The following is a 24,312-nucleotide window of genomic DNA, read 5'->3' on the forward strand; positions in this document are numbered from 1 at the left end:
GTGGCGAATGTTGACATCAGTAGGCTGTTAGTAAATAATCAACAAAAATAAATATAGCAAGCAGCCAAACTTATGTACATGTACACACATAACCAGCAGCTCTAAGTGAAGAGATATCTCACACATACATATGTAGTCATTAGCCGAAGTTGTTACTCACACATGCACACGCATATAGCTCAATTACCAAGCAGGAGATACAACAGTTCCAGAAGGCGAAATGTCTAGAGCTTAGTAGTTATATGCCGATGAGGCAACCGAGATAATAAAAGCAGCGCAAGCTGAGGAATCACGAATCAGTTTTGATTTAAGCACGCTATTGGTTGTGAAGTATAATTGTGAAATACTACTCCGAAAATAATTTAAATAAAGACCAGTTTGTAATACTGAATATTGGAGTGATTTATTCAACAGCTTAGGGATTCCAACGTTAGCAGAAGGTTGCATAAATATCAGGAATCCCCAGAATTCGTTACAATATTGTACAAATAATCAATTCGTTTCATTGAAGCACTTATTACAATGAAGAAGGTGCAAGGATTTGGAAAGAAATGTGATAATCAGTGCCTAGGTACAAAAAATAGTTGAACGAAAAGAATAATAGCAAATATTTAGAAAAATAAAAATCAATATTTGCCCATTAAATAATGTTGTATTACTTGAGAGAGTTTTCGGTGGTCGCAGAGCAGGCGAATTATTTTACCAAATACACTAATCTCAAGCCATCTTGGCTATATTTTTTTTTTTTTTTTCAAATTTTAGTTGATAAAACAAATCTTTGGGAAGAGCCATGATAGGACATTCGATACACACCATCTCTTTGTCAATTTCTATATAGCTTTTAAAGGGAACAAATTATTTACCTTTATGCAGACATGCCTGAATTTGACTACCCTACAAAACCTAAATTAAGCTCTGAATCATTGCCACAAAGGCAGGTCTAAGTACAGGAATTAATTGGACGACGCTGCATGATGCGTCAAGCTCCATTTGCATTACTGTATATACCGCTAAAGAAGGGATATATACTTTTACTACAACAATAACAAACCAGAGCAATTTGAATATCAGAAATATATACTCGGAGTTTTCGGGAAATGTGACTTCCATATCATTTAGTTTATTTAAAACTTGTGTAACACTCGTCCTGGTTAATGGTGTGGAATCATTTCTGTTTTATTTTTATTGGTGTCTTTTAAAAAAATTTAGCTTTTAAAAATTAGTACATCGAATGAACATTTACTTTTTTTGTCTTTATTGAACGCACATTTTTTGAACCACCCACGTTTCCACTTGCTCTTATTGTACAAAATAGACTCTCACATTGCATGAATTAATGATGTAGCTGCATGGAATTATTAATTCCAAATAGCTATGATAAGCGGAAATCATAGCATCATCGATTGACCTATACCATCAGTGGTAACGCTGCTATCATCAGACACATGATAAAACACGCGGATCATCATAGATTAATGAATTGTTTGCGGATTTAGATGAGTCTACTGCAAATCAAAATTCAAAGAAAAAAATTTAATTACAATGCAAGCAGGCATATTGAAAATAAAATGAAATATTACTTAAGTATTTAAATACATTATCTAATTGAAGTTTTGGTCAGTGATGAGCAAAGTTGTTTCTTTGGAAAACACAATTCGGCTTTTCCTCATTTTTTTCTTGGAATGTTTTTTTTTTGAAAACTTTTCAATATTTTGAGAGTTCAATCTTTATCGGTAGAGACTTCAGTTTCTTTCCAACTTTTTTTTTAATTTTCACAAAAATGAAATGGATTAATTAAGTTTGTCACGAATCTCAGAATTGTTCGTCCTTAAACGAGAAGAGATAGGCCCATCTATAAATATACCGAAATGATCAGGATGATGATATGAATAAAATTGACTGTTCCGATATTATGCATTTTTGAAATTTCAACAAACTCTTCAGCTCCATTTATTAAGTAGGTTTAGTGGGCAACTTGATTATTGTATGTATATGAACCTAATCTAATCACATGTTTTATTCGTATTAAAATAAAAAAGCCTTATAACGATATTTATAAAATTGATATTTTTGGGTTATTACAAATAAGTTTTATGAAATAAAATGAAATTGACCACCTGCGCATAATAGACGTTATTAAAATATCTCTCACACTTTACTTGTTGGATTTTTTACACTGAAAGAAAAAGACTGGTAATATCAACAGAAATACGGGTCAATTCAACCGAGATTTCTGTCAATTTTTATCCATCGCAACAAGATGTTGAATAAACTGCGCACAAATCTTTGATTCGTAATTGACCGTTTTAGTAGTAAAATGAACAAAAAAAGTTGTTGCGACAGCTTTGTGTGAAAGTACCTATGTTGCCATATAAATAAATAAATGTATGGCGCGATAAACTCCGAAGAGATTTTAGGCCGAACTTCTCTTCCAATTTGCATCGTGCTCCTTTTTAATTTTTCTTACAAATTGGCGGTACGAGACCTACTTGTTTTAGGCCGACTCCGAATGGCATCTGCAAGGCATATGAGTTTTCGCTGCTTGCTACATATACATACATATGAATATAGAAATGAAAATAGTAATAGCAAACCAAATAGCGTTTTCTTTTCTGAAATAAATTGTTGCCTAAGTAAATGGTAAAGCCTTAATAGTGTTACTCCTACCCCAGAAAATTGTCAATATTTATAGTGCATACAAAGAACATTTCATCTCACCATATTCACTCATATCACATAAGATTGCGCATTGCGCATGTAAACATTAGATCATCTCTCTTTTATAGGCAATTCTTACGTCGTTTTCCTTTAGCTCTTGTTTTTTCTCTCTTTCTTTCATTCGCTCAAACAGTCAACTATGACGTAGATGCGCAGAACGAAGCAATTTAGAACTCATGAATGCGCAATCTGGTAGGTGATCTGTGCACTCATGTTAACAGAGTATATGTGGAACTCAAGAGCGAATTGAGAGTTTCACAGAATTGCACTGCCACACCGCCATTTTATACAGGGTAAAAGTGTAACACTTTTGCGTTGCGAGCAGGCAACAATTTTCACAAAAGAACGAAATACCCCGTAAAGGCGTTGCCTGTTTTTTAGAATAGAACAACAACCCTTGCGCGGCGTACAAAAAGCGTAACACTATAGCCAGAAAAGAAAACGCTATAACATACACAGACTTTTCAAAAGCTTTCGATAAAGTCTCGCATAAAATTCTAGTTAAAAAACTGGCTTGTTTAGGTTTTCATTCCTACTTCTTGGAATGGATCAAATCCTATTTATCGAATAGACGCTGTGTTGTTACTATTGACGGCATGTGTTCCGAATCTTTCGCGGCCACTTCAGGCGTACCCCAAGGAAGCGTTCTTGGACCTCTACTGTTTGTCTTATTTATTAATGACATTGGAAGTTGTTTTTCATTCGCCAAGTGTTTGCTTTATGCAGACGATCTTAAGTTATTTGCTGTAGTCAAAGACTCTCTCGATGAAGCAAGGCTACAGCAGGATGTTAATGCTCTTTATCTATGGTGTAGTAAATCACATTTATCTTTAAATATAAAGAAGTGTTTCAAAATGACTTTTGCGAAAATTTTTAATGTACGTAGTACGTCTTACAGCATTTCAAATGTTACTCTGCTAAATGTTAATGAAGTTAAAGACTTAGGAGTTATATTTGACACAAAACTCTCTTTCAATAGCCACATTAATTTCATTATCGCGAAAGCTTACTCAGTTCTGGGGTTTGTACGTCGTAACAGCACTAATTTCTCAGACCCATATACCTTGAAACTTTTATTTACAAGCTTTGTGCGCTCGCATCTTGAGTATGCTGTCTTCGTGTGGAGGCCCTATAATCAACTTCCGATTCAAAGGATTGAGCGTGTACAAAAGGTTTTCCTTAAATTTGCCCTACGGTTTCTGAATTTTGAAAACCCGGTTCCGGCCTACACAGCTCGTCTTCAACTGATAAACTTGCAATCTCTGGAAAGCCGTAGATCTATCTTGTCTTTAACGTTTACGTTTAACATGATTCAAGGCATCGTTGATTGCCCATATCTCTTGCATAAAATATGTTTCAATGTCCCTAGACGTAATCTTCGTGTATCTTATCCATTTTATCTACCCAAAGTAAAAACGACATTTGCTGGAAATGCACCTTTGGTGCGCTCTTTGAGAGAATTTATTACTTTGTCAGAAACTACTGTCATTGATTTTACAATGACAAAACAGGCTTTCTTAAATCTTCTGTACACTACTCTGTAATGTAAATTTATCTAATTTGTAAATTTATCTAATTCATTATGTAGTCTGTAAGAAACATTGTATTTCAAAGATTACTATATTAAATAAATAAATAAATAATTCGCAATTCTTTCAGTTGCATCTCAGCTCATTCTCAATTTCTTCTCTCGCATGTAGTTGCCACACTTGATTGTTTCGAACGAAACTTTTAGTATACATTTTGGTAGTAACATTTTAAAAAGAGAACTTGTAAGTTATAAAAAAGTAAAGAATCAAATCGCAGGAAGGTAATTTACCACTGGAGTAACTTTACATAAAATTCGGCAAGTTTAATTTTCGTAACACTTTAAGTTGAAACGATTCCAAAACAACTCAAACTTTTATTTTGTCGGAAGCATTAACATTAAAAAAGGATGTTTTTTATTATCTTTTTAGATTCGTTCGCGTGAGTGAAAATTCATAAAAACTTGAACAAAATGTTACTAACTTTGTAAAAATCCTGTTCGTTAGAGCAAAACTTTGCAACAAGATGGCGTAATTTTGCATTTCGCTTGGACGAGAAGTTGCAAAACTGTACCCGATAAATAGGTGTCCCGGTATCTCATAATTTTTTGCACAGTAAGTTCAAAAAAGGGTTTTTTTCGTTTTGTGTTGATAACTGAAAACTAGTTTTTTGTTGTTTTCCCATTTTGTGTGTTTTTCGATTTGATGGTTTTCTTATTTTGGTGTTTTTGTGGCAAGTGGTGAGAAGTGGTACAATCGTCATAAGTACAAAGTAGAGAGCGCAGTGAGCGCAAAATTCTCTTTGAAATTTGCTCATGTATTGACAGTTGATCGCCGTTGAAATGACTTAACAGAAAAATCGGTTAGATTGATTAGGAATCTGACAGTTTTACAAAATTTTGTTAACTTAAGAGCGACAATTTCTCTTCTGTTGAAATGACTAAACTAATTTGTTCGCTTGACAAAGAACTCGGCGAATTAACCATAATTCGATCAATTTCACCGAATCTCCGTTAAGTCGAGAACAACAGAACCGATTTGTTGTGGTTTTACTAGCACCATTTCTTTCAGTGTATTTACTTCCAATTTTTGATTGCTTAGCTTTTGTGCAAAGAAATTAAATCATTCTCTTGTTGAGATTTTCACAACAGCAAAAATTAATGATTTGAAGATCAAACGACTAACTGTAGTGGCAAAGAATTTTAAATTCAATGACGTGGCTAGTTATAATGCTATTTACATTTTGTGTATTTTCTAATTGACGGCTATGGCATAAAAGTTCGTTACACATATTTATATGTTTTTATAAAGTTGTTGTTTTCATTATTGAACAAATAAGAATATCGTGGTTGCAATAAAGTTTTAAACTAAATGAATCAGTCTTTGATGGAATATTTGTTAGCAAGTATCTCGCTCTCATGACTTCTACACCGCAGAATTATTATTAAAAATAAATAATAAGTAAATTACTTACAAGGCTAAAGGCTCCATTACTGATACTTAGCATAGACTTAACTTGACTTGGCGTAAACTTGGCAACTTAGCCACGACTATACTCCACTTAGCGCATACAATCTGGCATCATAATAAATAAATGTCAATTTGTATGACAAAATGTCAAAATGAAATGGAAACAAACAAATGGCATCTCAAAATATAAACGTCACTTAGAACTTACATAGAAAATCAAAATTCAACAGACTTCTAAGTCAAGTTAAGTGTTGCGAAGTTTTGAGTAATCAGTAACATGCAATCTTCATTTAACAGAACTGTAAGTGACAGTTCCATGGCGGACGATACAAGGTGGCAGCATGGGAAGATCTCCATTGGTGTTCATATTTAGCGCCATGTGGTTAAACGCCAATTAATTAGTGAGTAAATTTTATTGGTTTCACATAAAGAGATGCAGTTAATGAAGAGGAGACTGCATAAACCGAAAATACTCACATTTTAGATATGTTTATATCTTTGCTCACGGTATGGGGGAGTCTGAAATGTTAGCGTTAGCGTAATCACCACACTGTAACATGATGTAGGAACAATGCATGTGCTAGTGTTGATAAGAGAAAAGTCAGACAGCAAATCGATAACATGATGTTATAGGAGTTTCAACAATTTTCTATCGGAGTGTAATCGAAAGTTTATCGATATTTTATCGAAAATTTATACGTTTTTTATATTTAAAAGCTTTTATAGACTCCGTATCTTAACAATGTAAGAACTTGTGATTGTATATCAAATGTAAAGTCAATTCAGAACAAAATATTTGGCTACGGAGTGTTTGGGCATAGAACATGGACCCGATAGTTGAGCCACTGATTATACAATTAGATTCATTGTGCTCTTGCATCGTGAGGTTAAGTCTTAAGTCAGGTACTCACTACTAGTTGTCGATAAGAAGCCAATATGAAGCTGACCGTCATAACTATCTACCGATAATAAGCATAAAGCTCTTCTCTTATAAATACAAAGTATTCGTTTCTGGTAGAGTTACATCTGTTGTGTCTGGGAAAATTCTAGTGAACTTCTCGAGAACCTGTTAATCACGCCTTTAACAACGTTGATAAAAATAAAATAATGCAGTTAAAATGCTACCATCAAACAAGTGAAATGTGAAACTTCTGTTATTACAATTACAACCTTCTACATTTGTCGCGTAGCAAATAATTCGGATTTGGGATGAACATGAATTGCCAGAAGATCGAAACTATGTTCAAATTCGTATATTCAAGCTTATTCCAGCTTATTCAAGCATATTCAAGTTTATTTCTGTGTAAAAAAGGTTATGTAACATTCAAGTTGACAATAAATTAGACACATTACTTACCCCAGTATCTTTCTCCGTCCGTTCGCTACGAGTGGTAATTTTCCAATGACGGAATTTTGTAGATCAATTCATACCGCTCAACGTAACGGAATATGCGAATGACGGAACAAAGAAGAAAGAAATGGGGTGAACAAAGGACAACTAAACAGAGATGCATTTGTGGTGAAGTATGCATTTGGTAACTTAAGGTTGCCATCTAGTTTACATTTCAAATAATTCAATCTATTACATCCCCGCCCCCGTGAATCACGCTGGATTCACCACCATGTCGAGCTTGGCCAGCTTTGATGCAGGACGATGAACCGAGCCAGTAGGTGTCAGCACGTCTGCCCTCCGAATTTGACCATCCTTGCCAGGGTATGTCCTTTGGATCCTGCCACGACGCCACTCTTTCCTTGGCTCGTTGGGGTCACAAATTAGTACCAAGTCCCCTTCTCGCAGCGGGTCTGTAGGCGGACACCACTTTGACCGCCTGGTCGGTGCTGGCAAGTATTCCTCTACCCATCTCTTCCAGAATCGATCCCGCATCTGCCTGACGATATGCCACTGCTTACGTAGGGAACAGTACTTCTCCGGCGGCTCCATGCAGCTTGGAGTTTGCGCTGTGTTGGCGCTACCCAACAAAAAATGGTTGGGGGTTAAAGGCTCCTCTTGTTGTGGGTCAACGGGTAAATGCGTTAGTGGCCGAGAGTTCACTATATTCTCAGCATCAATCAACAAACTCTGAAACGCGTGCTCCTTTGGATGTATCTCTTTCATTGTATGACGTAGTACCTTCTTCACGCATTGCACCATGCGTTCCCAAGCACCCCCTGCTGATGGATTTTCAGGACAGTTAAATACCCACTCAACGCTCTTACTTGACAGCTCGCTCTGTAATTCATAGCAATCAAACACATTTTTGAAGCGCTTTAACTCGCCGTCCACACCGACGAAATTTTTCCCATTATCCGATCGTATCCACTTTGGAACCCCTCTTCTATTCATAAAGTTGCGTAACGCAAGGATACATGCGTCCGTTGAAAGGTCATGTGCAACCTCAAGGTGGATAGCCCTCATCGTCAGGCATGTGAACAAGGCCACCCACCTCTTCTCTGTGCGTCTCCCAACTGTGACGCTTACGGGCCCAAAGTAGTCCAAGCCGGTGTACGTGAACGGTTTCACATATGGAGTTACTCGATCCTCCGGAAGTTGTCCCATCTGCGGTGCCTGCGGCTTCGCCCTCTTAATTTTGCATGTATTACACCCTGCTATGACTCCACGAAGGACCTTTCTTAGATTCAGGATCCAAAACCTTTGTCGTATCATACAAATTGTCGCCTCGGTGTTCAAGTGCTTCATACGGCTATGCTCATGGGAGACGATAAGCTTTGTTACGGGATGTTTTGGCGGTAGGATTATCGGATGTTTTGCGTCGTATGCCAACCAGCTGGCTTCATTCAAGCGACCACTGACCCGCAGGAGTCCATGAACGTCTATGGACGGCGAAAGAGCGTACAGTGAACTGTTAGCTGGCACGGCGACGCCATTCTTCAACCGACTTATCTCGTCGGCAAAGGCTTCGTTCTGCACTTGGCGGCACAATAACTGCTCTGCTGATTCAAGTTCTGAAGCAGTCAACCCGTATTGCAATGTACTGCTGGCTTGTCGGGTGGTTATTTTGCAATTATTAATGAAGCTTAGGACCCAGGCGACGGCTCTTTTCAGTTTTATATACGCTGAAAACCTTTCAAAGTCAATACCGATTTGTTTAATAGCCAAAAGTGTAAATTTGGGGCGCAGTTCTTCATGATCCTCTGTAGCTATATCATTGGAAGTATCTGTTGGCCACTGACGCTCACGCCGATGCAAAAACGCTGGACCCGTATACCATCGAGAGGACGGGCCCACATTTACGTCTTTGTGAACTCGAGTGGCCTCGTCGGCAACGTTTTCCTTTGTGGGTACCCATCTCCAATCCGACGGCTTTGACACACTCAGAATTTCGGTGATTCGATGGGCTACGAAAGGTTTATAGCGGCAATGCTCACTGGCTATCCACTTTAGGACCGTCCTCGAGTCGCTCCAAAAGACAATTTTGTTTACTCGCGCTGTATGCTCCTCCACTATTGTCGTCATCATGCGTGATCCCAGTAATGCCGCCTGCAACTCGAGTCTGGGTATGGAAAGCGGCTTCAGAGGTGCACTTCTAGTTTTGGCAAATACGATTGAAACGGCTACATCACCCGATGAGGTCTCCGACCTCCAATACGCTACAGCCGCAAAGGCATCCTCACTAGCGTCAACAAATACATGTAGTTGCAAGGACTCTGGCTTTCCTTTGTAGAAGTAGTGACGTGGAATTTGGCAGTCTGATACATTCAACATTTGTCTACGAAATTGGAACCAAATGGCGCTAACTTCCGGTGTAACTGGCTCATCCCACCCTAGATCTCGCTTCCATATCTCACGCATCATAAGCTTAGCTGTTGCAACAATCGTTTCGTTGGCGTAATATCACCACTGATTACAGATGCACAATATCCATGAAATTCCGGCCGGTACGTAAATGTATCGCTTTGTGGTAGCCACGCCATCCCCAGAACCTTCTCCGATGTGTTGGATTCCTTTGACTTGATTGACAATGCTGTGGTTTCACCATCCAATGCAGCAACAACTTCACGGCCGTTAGACCTAAATTTCCGCAACTGAAAACTTGCACCTTTATGTATTTGACGAACCTGTTCCGAGATGTGTATGGCTTCGGAGACGGTATCGAAACTATCAACATAGTCATCAACGTAGTGGCGTTCGATTATATCTTTAACTGCACGTCGATCATGATTTGTATGTTCTAAAGCATTCCTCACTTTAAAATAGTTGGCCGAACACGGGGAGCATGCCGCACCGAACGTCATGGCTATCATTTCGTAAACATCGGGAGCCTTCTGACCATCACCATGGCGCCACAAAAACCTCTGTGAGCAGCGATCTTCCGGGCGCATTACGACTTGGTGAAACATCTCCTGAATATCTGCGCATACTGCGACAGCACCTTCTCTTAAATGAAATAGAATTGACACCAGAGAGCGATACTGCTGAGGACCCTTAAGCAATTGGGAATTCAGCGAAACTCGATTTGATGTCGCTGCTGCGTCGAACACCAATCGCAGCTTACCTGGCTTTTGAGGGTTTACCACCCCAAAGTGCGGAAGATACCAAGTCCTTGCCGTTGTTTCCGCGGCTTCACGTGGCAGCAGCTTACGCGCATAATTTTTGACGACATACGTTTCGATGATATTTTGGTAGGCCTTGCCAAATTCGTTATCCTTAGCCATACGTCGTTCGATGCCCACAAGGCGTCTCAATGCCATGCTGTAACTGTCTGGTAGCTCGATCCTGTCGTACTTCCACAACAACCCGGTTTGAAATCTATCATTCAACTTCAATGTAGTTTCTTCAAGAATACATTTTGCCCGCATATCATCTGCGCTTTCAATCGGCGGTGCAGCTCTTACTCCAAATGAATCGACGCTGAAATAGTCCTTTATCATATTGTGCATCTGGGAGTCTGATGCGTTGACGTGAAGGCAAGACAGCTTCCTTGGGGGCGGGGTGGTCGACGGTCCAAATATGACACAACCGAGATCTGTAAAAGCTGCGTATGGTCCCTCATGGTTCGTCGTCGTGGCCCGGATAGGCAGACCGAGATGGCAGTGGTCTAGTCCAATTAAAACTTTAGGCGTTACGTTTTGATACGGCTGTACCGGCATTTTACCTTGATACCTTTCGACACTACGGATATCACTCTGACTGAGGCTTTGCATTGGCAAGTTTAAATTGGCTACACCATGGACGTTCCGTAGCATATGACGTTTCTGCATTCCCAAACCACTGACAAACAAATTAACCAAGGCGACGGGCTGATTTACGGCGTTACCTCCAAACCATTGAATTTCTACGTGACGTTTTTCGGTGCGAAGTCCAAGTTCCTTTACTAAAGAGTCGTCCGTCATCGTAATCGATGATCCTTCATCGAGTAGTGCATACGTATTGAGTCGCTTATTTGGTCCATAGAGCGTAACAGGAATCACTCTAAATAGCATATTTGCATTAGCGCGTGCGGAGCAGTTGAGGACCGGATTGTTAGGGCTTGGTGATTCAGGCGCTTGAGATTTGGCTGGCTGATCACCCTGACACTCATGCAACAAACGATTGTGGAACTTAGAGCAACCTTTCACTGAACAAGGTTTGCGGCGGCGGCAGTCGCGAGTAGAGTGACCAGGCCAAAGACAGCTAAAACAAAGACGTAATCGTTTTACCAGTTTCCAGCGCTCCGGTACATTGGCTTCGAGCAGACGTCGACACTCAGTAGATTTATGATCACCTTGACAAACGATGCATTTGGTAGTACGTTGTTCGCCGGCTGTATGCAATACTGCGCGTCGTTTAGATTCTTTTGCATCACTAGTCTGGACCATCTGTACGAAGCTCGCAACCTCAGTTAACCATTCACTAAAATTTACTATGTTTGGAAATGGCCGAATAGAAGAAGAATGACGAGCCCAATCCAAACGTTTATTAAGAGGAAGCTTCGCTACTAGTTCGTCCAATAAGGTTGGATTGGCCAAATGTTTATCTTCACCTATAGACTGAAGGAAAACTGTAAGGTTCTTAGTTGTGGTTGCGAACGAGACTAATTTGCCAATATTAGCTTCTGAGATAGGTGGTACCTCTCGTATAACTTTGAGTTGGCTCCGAATGAGCTGCTCAGGACGACCGAACCTAAAGCGTAGTTGCTCAATAATAAAATTCACATTGCTTGGGTGTATTAATAGGGACTTAACTACCTCCCTAGCTTCCCCTTTAAGGCATTTGTTAAGACGCTGGTTATTTTCAAAACTGGAATAATTATAGACCGCCGTCGACTCTGTGAATGCTGCATAAAATATGGGCCAGTCCTCCGCTTGACCTGAAAACAATGGTAAATCTAACAATTTCCTGGGTGGTGGCATGTAATTTATTGGCGGGGTATGGCTTGACAAGTTCGCTCGTAAGTTATGAGCGGAGGTGACGACCGGTGCGCTGGTATTGGATACACCATAATGTTGAGCCATGCTAGGTGACCAAGATGACCGACCATAGCACGACGTGGAGCTCGACGAAACGGTATGCGGGGCTTCATGTGAGGCGCTATATGACTCGCCTACTAATTGGGTCAGGGTACCATCAGGAGTAGCAATGTATCTGGGCTGAATAATTGTTGCATAGTTGGCTGGCTGCTCATTCAACGAAGCTGTTGAATTCACTATATATGGCTGCTCATTTGCTGGCGATGCACTCGTCGATACTGGTTGCCCGACGTTAGGCCTATGCGACCCCATGGTACCACTGCCCGATACTATACTACCGATCGACGCAATGAATTTATTGTGCGTTGGAGTGGCTACTTGCGCAGCCGGCGTCACGACACATTGGTGATGCGTATATGTGTTTAACCTAACAGGAGACGTGGCTGGTGGCATTAAATGTGATGATGCTGCTACTGTACGTTGGCGTTCGGTATCTGCGATTTTAACTTCTGCTTGCCTAAGTTGCAGCTCCAATGTAGAAATGTGTTGTTGCATTGCTAAAAGAATATTAACTTGCGATGCATTATACGTATTTGTGCACACTGCTGTAGCGGCACTGCTGGCGTTCCACGGCGCAGAGACGTTGGCAGAGGATTCTACGGATCCGGCGGCGGCATTGGAGTTAACAAATGAAGCAATGTTAGCGTTAACAGAAGTGGCAGTGTTTCCATTAACAGAGGCGGCGGCGTTGATGTTGGTAACAGCGCTAGCATCGGCAGAGGCGGCGGCCTTGATGTTGGCAGAGCTGGCAGCGTTTCTATTGGCAGAGGCGGCGGCGTATATGTTGGCAGAGCTGGCAGCGTTTCTATTAGCAGAGGCGGCGGCGTATATGTTGGCAGAGCTGGCAGCGTTTCTATTGGCAGAGGCGGCGGCGTATATGTTGGCAGAGGTGGTAGCGTCAGACGAGGAGACGATCTTATGTACGTCGACTATGACCGGGGTGGTGATACCCGGACCAACACTGACATGGGCATTATTATAATTAGTGGAAAGTTCGCTTACCTGGTAAATCGGGTTAGGACTTGGTTCAAAAATATTAACATTCATATGTGATGTACTGGATGGCATTCTGTTGGAAACACTTGACATATTTGACTGGACACATGACGGCACTACAAACGGTGTACTGATAGGTGGAGTACACGACACATGTGATGACGTATTACATGACGAGACATTTACGGGTACACTGTGCACGACAATCGAAGTTCCGGCGGCTAGTACACATGACTGATTCAACGACATATTACTTGGCACATCTAGTGGAGCGCTATGTAGGGGCGCGCTTACCGATATACTTTGAGTACTAGATTGTGTCACATTTGATTGTGCAGTCGGTGCATTTAATTTAGACATAGCATTTGACTTAGACGATACAGTCTCAACTTTAGTAGTGGCGGCACTCTTCATTTTGTTGCCTTCTGGCTGAAGGCGCGGACTTCGGCGTACCGGTGACCTCTGCACATACATACACAGGTAATTTATGTGTTATCCAATAGATTGGAAAATAAAGATGTCGCGTAGCAAATAATTCGGATTTGGGATGAACATGAATTGCCAGAAGATCGAAACTATGTTCAAATTCGTATATTCAAGCTTATTCCAGCTTATTCAAGCATATTCAAGTTTATTTCTGTGTAAAAAAGGTTATGTAACATTCAAGTTGACAATAAATTAGACACATTACTTACCCCAGTATCTTTCTCCGTCCGTTCGCTACGAGTGGTAATTTTCCAATGACGGAATTTTGTAGATCAATTCATACCGCTCAACGTAACGGAATATGCGAATGACGGAACAAAGAAGAAAGAAATGGGGTGAGCAAAGGACAACTAAACAGAGATGCATTTGTGGTGAAGTATGCATTTGGTAACTTAAGGTTGCCATTTAGTTTACATTTCAAATAATTCAATCTATTACAACATTTAATACTGGAAGCGTGGCACTCTCGGTTTGTTGATAGCAATGATTAATTTGCTTACTTAAATGCTTGGTTGGTTACAAAGTCAAACTTATTAAAAATTGTGATCTGAACAATATTGTTGAAGTTTGGTACGTCAATTGCTAAAACAAATATTTTTCATAAAATATTTTTACTGTTACTAATTTAACATAGCAACAAAAGCTTTCTTAGCCTGAATTGGACTCTGTGGAAAAACATTCAGGGTTATCTCCAGAAACGGTAACGTCGACATATAGTACCACTACAAAGCTAATAACCACCTTTGCCTCCTTAGGTTGATGGTTGAAACCACGCAAACCAGCAATGGCAAAACTAAACAAACTGCATCGTCTAGTTTGCATCGGTATAGCGGGTGCTATGAGAACATCCACTGCTGATGCACTTAATGCTTAGTATAAATACCTTCGAGAATTGGAAGGCAATTATTTACCGACGATTGCAACCTTTGAATATCTTCACTGTTTTCTGTGGTGATAGTTTTTAAGTTCACCAGGGCCCGTATTTGGTTATCTACGAGAACTCGTCTGTTCTCGTATCGGGACTTTAGGGCTTCCCACGCTAAGGCAAAGTTGTCATCAGTCAAGGGAAATTGGTTGACTATTTGAGCTGCCTTTCCTTGGGTTTTGTATCTGAGGTGATACAAATTTGCGCTTGGGAGAGTTTGGGATGATTAATGTAAACGGCTGTGAACATGTCACGAAATGAGGGCCATTTTTCATAACCACCATAAAATATTTCGGTATCGCAGGGAGGGATTTTTAGCTTGTTTAAGCAACTGAAGCTGGTCTTCGATCTGGGCTTTTGTGTCTTCATACGCTATGAGACAGGACCTGTATTTGCTGTTAGCAGATGTTGGAAGATCTTCGGGCAGGGCCTGATCTGGGGTTTCGACAATTTTATCGAAAGCGTGTTGGACTCTATTCCAGAATTTTTCTATGTTTGAGTTTTTTATGTTAAGTGAGGACTCAGTGTTGTCTTGGAGCGACGTCGACCTAAACCGAGCACAATATTCCATAAAATTGTCCGTTTCGGATGTAAATTTTTTGGGGGCAGACGAGAATTTAAATCTTTTAACTCCTTGAGCTTTGGAGCCACTTTTTTTGGTTTCATCGTCATTAATTTTTGAGCTTTGTTTTATGACGCTTAGAGTTGAGAATTAATAAAATTTAACTAAGAGAGAGAAAAAACTTTTTTTTTGTTTTGATTGAGAGTATTTATTTGCTTTAACCTATGTGTGAGGGAGTTACGTTTATATTCACGTTAAATAGCAAGAGAGAATAATTTTCAAAACCAAAACAAAAGTTTTTTAGTTAAATTTATTTGAGGGGTTTGAGTATGTGAAAACCCAATAGAGAGAGGGGGACAATTTCAGAAGTAAAGAGGTTTTAATTAATTTGAAATTTGAGGGTATGGCGAGACAAAGTTGACCACTGTGCCGCTGTGCACTGTTTTTAATGTATTTAATGTGTATATATGCGTGAGGGTTAAATATACGTAGGAAAAATACAAATATTTATATATGTAAATATGAGTAATCTTAATTTCTCTATCGATATTCTTGTGGACTGTATAAATGAGGATACAGAGTGAAATACTAAATTACTCGGGAAAATTTTAGCTTTACACAAGAGAGCTATATTTTTTAAAAACGCTAGTGTACGCACTGAACCACCCTTGTACCACTGTATGAGATTTTGTTTTGCCGCTTATTTGTGTAATTAATTTCATGTATGCGTTTGTATAGATGTGTGAACGCAAGTTAGGCAAAATATTTGTTCAATATTTATTCAAGTGGCAAAAAATGAGAAATTTGCAGAGGTTTTGCAATAAATTTTATTGCCGACTAGAAATATTTTAATTTAAAATGAAAAAATTTTCAAAATATTTAGAGATTTGTCACAATTAAAATTTAAGGGGTAGTTTTAGCGAGTGTGCCCACTGTAGCTAACTAATGATTTTTTTCTTATTTTGCTTTGCACATATACCGTACTGAGTTTTGCAATATGGGGTTATTGCTATATGTATATATATATACATATATATACGAAGTGGTATGTGCAAGTTTTGGCGGAAAGTAAGGATTTTTGGCGGAAAATTCTAATCCTCGAAAATGAAAATTGCCTTAATTTTATTTTCTATGTACGTATTTTCCGTGATGGGGATGTATTATATTTCATTTAATACTCACGGTTTACAAAGAATGGATAGCTACTTGCGTTTTTCTTGCGCTGGTTTCATTAGTGGCGGCGAAGGACCACTGTTAAGGTGAGCTGGCAATACAAAATTTACCCTTTCTTCGTTACTGTGGGATCTAGCTGTTGTGGCTGCGGCTGCTGCGTCCTGCAGCGTTTAGTTGCTGAGACCTTGCACTATGCGCAATTTCCAATAGAAAAGCTTGGATAGCAGCGCAATTGAGATTTCACAATTGGAACTTAGTTGGGTATCCAATTTAACACAAATTAGTTAAAGAAAAAAAGGAGAACTGGTGTTTACTTATACACAGTGGTAAACTTAATTAAATTATATATTTTTTGTACTGAATTTACAAAGAGAATGGGTTTTTACAAGAACTTGTGCCACTCCGAGTGGATAAACTCGAATTAGTAAAAAAAAAAGCAGAATTTCAAAACAATAATAAATATATGTATGTGTACATAGTCACATCTGTCAACCCATTGTTGGGGTTGCCAGAGAGGTGAAATACGCTGGCGTGTTAGCGTACAATACAAAAGTCTCAAATACTTAAATTTAATAAGGAATATGTACGTAATATAGGATATACGTATTTGTACATGCAAATAATTCAGAATGCGTACTTATACGTAAAAGGTACATATGTAAATAAATTCAAACTTCAATATTCAAGTTTTCTAAGACTGATTTAAGGGTTGGCTGATGGCGACTACGACAGTCGCTCAAACACCCAATTACTTCTAAGCTAGGGCATGAATGTTAAGGAATTCAACATGTTCTGGGTGCTAAAAACAATGCATTGCTTAGATGGTTTTTGGCCATAAGTAACATGAAGGTAATTCGCATGCAGACTACCTAGCAAAGCAGGCTATCGTTGCAGCATTCAATGGTCCAGAGCCTTTTTTTGGACTCATAAAGGCATACACTTGGGAAACCAAAAGTAATTGGGAAACAAAGCGCTCCAGACAATACTGGATTTAGTGCCTAGGGCAAAGTCGCTTACACTACTTGCAATATAAATATCAACCAAACTCGTTAGCCTAAGCAGAGAGGACCTACGAATGCTCACTGGGTGCTATACGAGACACTGTATTCTACGATATCACCTTAGTAAGTTAAATCTACCCGCTGTACAAATATGTAACTTTTCTACATGTCTACATTCTCTGCAAATGCTTCCTTTTTTCAAGGCGGTTTATGTAGGCGGTTTGACTCTTAGTCGCTACGTGATATGAAGTTAAAAGTCTGAAGTAAATACATTAAAATTCTCCCCATATAGCAAAAGGTTGAAAGCTCCAGCAGAAAAGACCTAGATAATAATTCTAACAAGATGCATTGAGTTTTATACTGCTTTACCGAAAAATCGGTGTGAAAACGTCCAATGTCAGACGATTCTCGTTAGTCACTTCTCGGTCGATTTCGATCCCGGACCAACCAAATATGGGTTACCTTAAAAATAGATACCCTTCATGGGAATAAAAAAAAGGACAAGGTAATTCTTTCAGACAGAAGTTATCTTATTCCAAAAAAATTATTTTTGGCACTTTAGGAAGAGCTTTCTTTTCGACAAAGTATTGTTTTATCATTGGCTCATTATATCGAAAGCGAAATATTATGGGCGAGCTATTGGTTACTTATCGGCTTCTTATTGCCTAGCCTTCGACTGCTTATTTATTTCTAATCGGTTTGTTAAGGGACGTATTATAAATGTGTCATTGATTCTACATTGAAATTTTATCGGCATCTGTTGCACAACAAACCGACGAGGTGTCGATAGTATATAGATAACAAATTGCTAACACTCCGACTATAAATGGACAACTTTATGATTAAAAATGCATAACATTTCAATAAATTTTAGTTAACTTTTTCGATATCAAATCAATAACTTTGTGATAGTGAATCGATAACTTTTTAAATAACATTTCGATACATTTTTGACAAAAATTCTATTACGTTTTGATTACAGTACGATAAATTTCCGATAAAAAATCGATATATTTTTGATAGCAAATCGATACTTTTTGACAAGATATCGATAACTTACTTAGAAATAATTGATTACTTTAAGATAGTATATTGATAACTTTTCGATTTTTAAAAATTTGTAAATAGCGTGCGCGCTTTGTACCATATTTTTCTTATAGCGAGCGCCCGGCCCTTTTTTCACAATAATATTAGTATTTTTCGTTCACTATTGTACTTGAATGTATGACATTAGAAATCATAGCAAAGGGCAGAGATTTTTCGACCGTTTTTTATCTGTTGTTTTTTTTTTTTTTTCTTTTTTTGTATTATTGGTTTAAAATTATTATACTGAGCAAAAGAAATGTATTTAAATTTTATTAAAAACATTCATTTGCATAAAATAGCAGGCCTTTGTAAAACTCACACCACTTCTTCCTTATCCAGTTACATAAATAAAAAAATTTTACCAAACACCGCGTGCATATATTCATGAGCTTTGCTCGCATATTTTCATACTAAATATTTCCATTTTCCTCATGACTCCAAATTTGCGTAATTTCTTAAAAATATGTATACAAACATGCAGCCAATTCCAAAACTGTTTACCATTTGAACATATATTTGTAAATTATGTTTTCTTTTGTTTAAATTGGCAGTCTTCAGCATTGAATTATGACTGCCGTTAACTCATAAATTGCGAAGATCGCCATCATAAACGGCCAAAAGTTCAAAACAAAACAAAAGAGATGTGGGCTACACAGCAGACAATTTTTACAATTCTTTGGGCTCTAGTTACTATGAGTTTGTCAATTTGCTACTATAACACAAACAACACCTTTAGTATGAACACTAATGTACACATGAAAAAATTAAAGATTTTTAGACTTTTGTAACCGGTAATCTACATTTGTAGCAAATTTGAAAAAAAAAAACAAGTAAGGAAGGTTAAGTTCGGGTGTAACCGAACATTACATACTAAGTTGAGAGCTATGGTGACAACATAAGGGAAAATAACCATGTATTAAAATGAACCGAGGGAAAACCTGGAATGTGTTTGTACGACATGTGTAACAAATGAAAGGCATTAAAGAGTATTTTATGAGGGAGTGGGCCATAGTTCTATAGGTAGACGCCATTTAGTGATATCGCCATAAAGGTGGATCAAGGTTGACTCTAGAATTTGTTTGTACGATATGGGTATCAAATGAAAGGTGTTAATGAGCATTTTAAAAGGGAGTAATCCTTAGTTCCATAGGTGGACGCCGTTTCGAGATATCGCCATAAAGGTAGACCAGGGGTGACCCCAGAATTTGTTTGCACAATATGGGCATCAAACGAAAGGAGTTAATGAGTATTTTAAGAGGGAGTGGGCCTAAGTTCTATAGGTGGACGCATTTTCGACGTATCGCAATAAAGGTGGACCAGGGGTGACTCTAGACTTTGTTTGTACGATATGGGTATCAAATGAAAGGTGTCAATGAGTATTTTTAAAAGCGAGTGGGCCTTCGTTTTATAGGTGTTCGCCTTTTCGAGATATCGCCATAAAGGTGGACCAGGGGTGACTTTAGAATTTGTTTGTATGATATGGGTATCAAATGAAAGGTGTTAATGATTATTTTAAAAGGGCGTGGGGTTTAGTTCTATAGGTGGACCCCTTTTCGAGATATCGCCATAAAGGTGGACCAGGGGTGACTGTAGAATTCGTTTGTGCAATATGGGTATCAAACGAAAGGAGTTAATGAGTATTTTAAGAGGGAGTGGGCCTTAGTTCTATAGGTGGAAGCCTTTTCGAGATATCGCCATAAAGATGGACCAGGGGTGACTTTAGAATTTGTTTGTATGATATAGGTATCAAATGAAAGGTGTTAATGATTATTTTAAAAGGGCGTGTGGTTTAGTTCTATAGGTGGACCCCTTTTCGAGATATCGCCATAAAGGTGGGCCAGGGGTGACTCTAGAATTCGTTTGTGCAATATGGGTATCAAACGAAAGGAATTAATGAGTATTTTAAGAGGGAGTAGGCCTTTCTGGACCAGGGGTGACTCTAGACTTTGTTTGTACGATATGGGTATCAAATGAAAGGTATTAATGAGAGTTTTAAAAGGGAGTGGTGGTAGTTTTATATGTGAAGGCGTTTTCCAGATATCGACCAAAATTTGGACCAGGGTGACCCAGAACATCATCTGTTGGATACCGCTAATTTATTTATATATGTAATACCTGCCAAGATTTTAAGGGTTTTATATTTCGCCCTGCAGAACTTTTTCATTTTGTTCTACTTAATATGGTAGGTGTCACAACCATTTTATAAAGTTTTTTCTAAAGTTATATTTCGCGTCAATAAAACAATCTAATTACCTTAACATATTTCATCCCTTTTTTCGTATTTGGTACAGAATTGTGGCATTTTTTTCATTTTTCGTAATTTTCGATATCGAAAAAGTGGGCGTGGTCATGGTCGGATTTCGTTCATTTTTCATGCCAAGATAAAGTGAGTTCAGATAAGTACGTGAACTGAGCTTAGTAAAGATATATCGATTTGTGCTCAAGTTATCGTGTTAACGGCCATGCGGAAGGACAGACGGACGACTGTTTATAAAAACTGGGCGTGACATCAAGCGATTTCACCCATTTTCACAGAAAACAGTTAACGCCATAAAATCTATGCCCCTACCAAATTTCAAAAGGATTGGTTAATTTTTGTTCGACTTATGGCGTAAAAAGTATCCAAGACAAATTAAATGAAAAAGGGCGGAGCCACGCCCATTTTTAAATTTTCTTTTATTTTTGTATTTTGTTGCACCCTATCATTACTGGAGTTGAATCTTGACATAATTTACTTATATACTGTAAAGTTATTAAATTTTTTGTTAAAATTTTACTTTAAAAAAATTTTTTTTTAAAAGTGCGCGTGGTCCTTCTCCGATTTTGCTAATTTTTATTAAGCGTACATATAGTAATAAGAGTAACGTTCCTGCCAAATTTCATCATGATATCTTCAACGACTGCCAAATTACAGCTTGCAAAATTTTAAATTACCTTCTTTTAAAAGTGGGCGGCGCCACGCCCATTGTCCAAAATTTTACTAATTTTCTATTTTGCGTCATAAGCTCAACTCATCTACCAAGTTTCGTCGCTTTATCGCTCTTTTTTAATGAATTATCGCACTTTTCGGTTTTTCGAAATTTTCGATATCGAAAAAGTGGGCGTGGTTATAGTCCGATATCGTTCATTTTAAATAGCGATCTGAGACGAGTGCTCAGGAACCTACATACCAAATTTCACAAGATACCTCAAAATTTACTCAAGTTATCGTGTTAACGGACGGACGGACGGACGGACGGACGGACATGGCTCAATCAAATTTTTTTTCGATCCTGATTATTTTGATATATTGAAGTCTATATCTATCTCGATTCCTTTATATATGTACAACCAACCGTTATACAATCAAACTTAATATACTCTGTGAGCTCTGCTCAACTGAGTATAAAAATTGTTTAATAAAAAATTTCCTAAACATCACGCTCTTGGGTTTTCTCTAGTGCACAAAATTATTCAAAATATTATTTTCTTGACCCAAAAACTGCCTAGCGCTTAAAAGCAGTGACTGGCGCAACAGACATGGAGAGTGAGCACTTGGCATGAGGCATGCCACAGTAGAAGTACGCCGAAAGCAGTTCAGGAGTATTAACCCGTAGTGCATCAAACAGTATGAGAAAAAGGAAGATTCAGACGATTGAATGAAAAAGACACGTATAAACAACGTCTTGGCACTAGATTGCTCCGTTTCTGCGCCATCTGGTGTATCAAATGAGAAGCTACTTTGCTTTGTCCACATTTTGAACTGTTTGAGTTACCTCGAGTTTAATCCAGACTTTGGGCGCGTAAACTAAGAGAAGTAGTAAAATTTAGGTTAAATAACGAAATTGTCAAGAGTGAGTTCAGCTCAACTTTATCTGTAGCTCACACGGAAAACTCTAGCCTTAAATTTGTTCAATTCATTCAATTTTTTTTTAATAAAAATGATCTTTTTAAGAAAAATTATTAACGTAGAGGTATTGTTCATAAAAATCATTTCGGGTTTAAAAGTAATTGCAAAGGTAGACATGCGGCAACCTGCGTAAGTTTTATAGCGCGCTTACATAAAGATTCAATTCCTAAATGGTAAGTAATATTGCCGGCATCAATACTTGATCCTGGCACATTCGCTCTGGCGCACTACATCGCTTATTATGCCACGAGAAACGTTTAAGTCCATTTTTATACCTTTCATGAAAATGAAATGGCATACTAACTTTGTCACAAATCCCAAAATTGTAAGTCCTTTACGGACAATAGATAGACCCACCAATAAGTGTACGGAAAAGATCAAGGTAAAGAGCTGAGTTGATTTAGCCATGTCCGTATGTCCGTCTCTCTGTTTGTATGCAAATTAATCCCTAAATTTTTCAGATATCTTGAAACTATTTGGAGAGCGGGTATATTAAAATTTCCAGTTAGACATTTGTCGGAACCAGTCGGATCGTACTACTAAAGCATATATCCCCCATACAACCGATTTTTCAGAAAAGAGGAATTTTGTCATATATTCTCCAATTTATCAGATTGAAGGTTCAAACATCACCATATGCTTTCGTATATTGCACATATAATTGTCTGCAAAAATGGATGAAATCGGTGGTATATATAGCATATATCCCCAACAACACATTATTCAGATAAGAAGCTATTCATAATTACTGCCCCATTTTTACTGCTAGAGGCTTAAAATTTCACCTAGTGCTTATATATGTTTATATGTATGCACATTAATGCTAATTTTTGTGCAGGAGATTTTATCTAACCTTTAAATATAAAGAAGGATGTACATATGTTCGTTTGCAGCTCATGGACTTCGAATCCACCCGCTGATGTTATTCAATTATCAGGATGGCTTCACAGCAACACGCAGAGTGTTCCTGTTAAGTTTCCTCTCAGAAAGTGGGTTAAGGACCGATCTAATCGAACAACCTTCATTCACTGATCAATTTGCATGAAATTTTTTGTATAGGAAGCCCTTTGCCTAGATTAGTTTCTACGGAACTATATTTCCAGAAAGTGACTCAGGAACCGATCACCTCGAACAAATTCTATTCACGGTTCCAATTGCTTGAAATTTGGTATATAGGAAGCCCTTTGACTAGATAAAGTTTTACGGAACTTTCTTTACGGGAAGTAGGTCAGAAACCGATCTCCTTGAACAAATTCAATTGACGCTTTTATTTGCTTGAAATTTGGTATGTAGGCAGCCCTTTGCCTAGATTAGTTTCTACCGAACTTTGTTTTCAGGAAGTGGGCCAGGAACCGGACACCGGACAAATTCTATTCACGGTTCGATTTGCTTGAAATTTGGTATATAGGAAGCCCTAACAAGATAATTTTTTACGGAATTTTCTTTACGGGAAGTAGGTCAGGAACCGATCTCCTCGAAAAATTCAATTCACGCTTTGAGTTGCTTGAAATTCGGTATATAGGTAGCCGTTTACCTAAATTTGTTTTTACGGAACTTTCTTTCCGGGAAGAGGGCCAGGAACCAATTTCCTCGAATAAACTGTATTCACTATTCGATTTGCTTGAAATTTGGTATATAGGAAGCCCTTTGCATAGATAAGTTTTTACGGAAGTTTCTTTCCGAGAAGTGGTTCTGGAAACGATCTCGGCGAAAAAATTCTATTCACTAATCGATTTTCCTGAAATTTGGTATATACGAAAACCTTTGCCTAGTTTACTGATGCCAATTTTAACGAGCATACATACATGACCACATACATGCCAACTTCCTATTCTTATTTTTCCATTTTTAATCGCTATTAATATTCGTCATTATTTATTTAATAAATTTTATTTTAGTATAGTTACATTCAATTCTATTCAAAGTGCATGTTCCAATTAATTTCAATTCATATGCGCTATTTTTTGTTACAATACCTATGTGGTGTTTTTATTATTTTGATATTTTGTTTT

This window comes from Eurosta solidaginis, chromosome 2, assembly GCF_040869045.1.
Source record: "Eurosta solidaginis isolate ZX-2024a chromosome 2, ASM4086904v1, whole genome shotgun sequence".
Taxonomy (NCBI): Eukaryota; Metazoa; Arthropoda; class Insecta; order Diptera; family Tephritidae; genus Eurosta; species Eurosta solidaginis.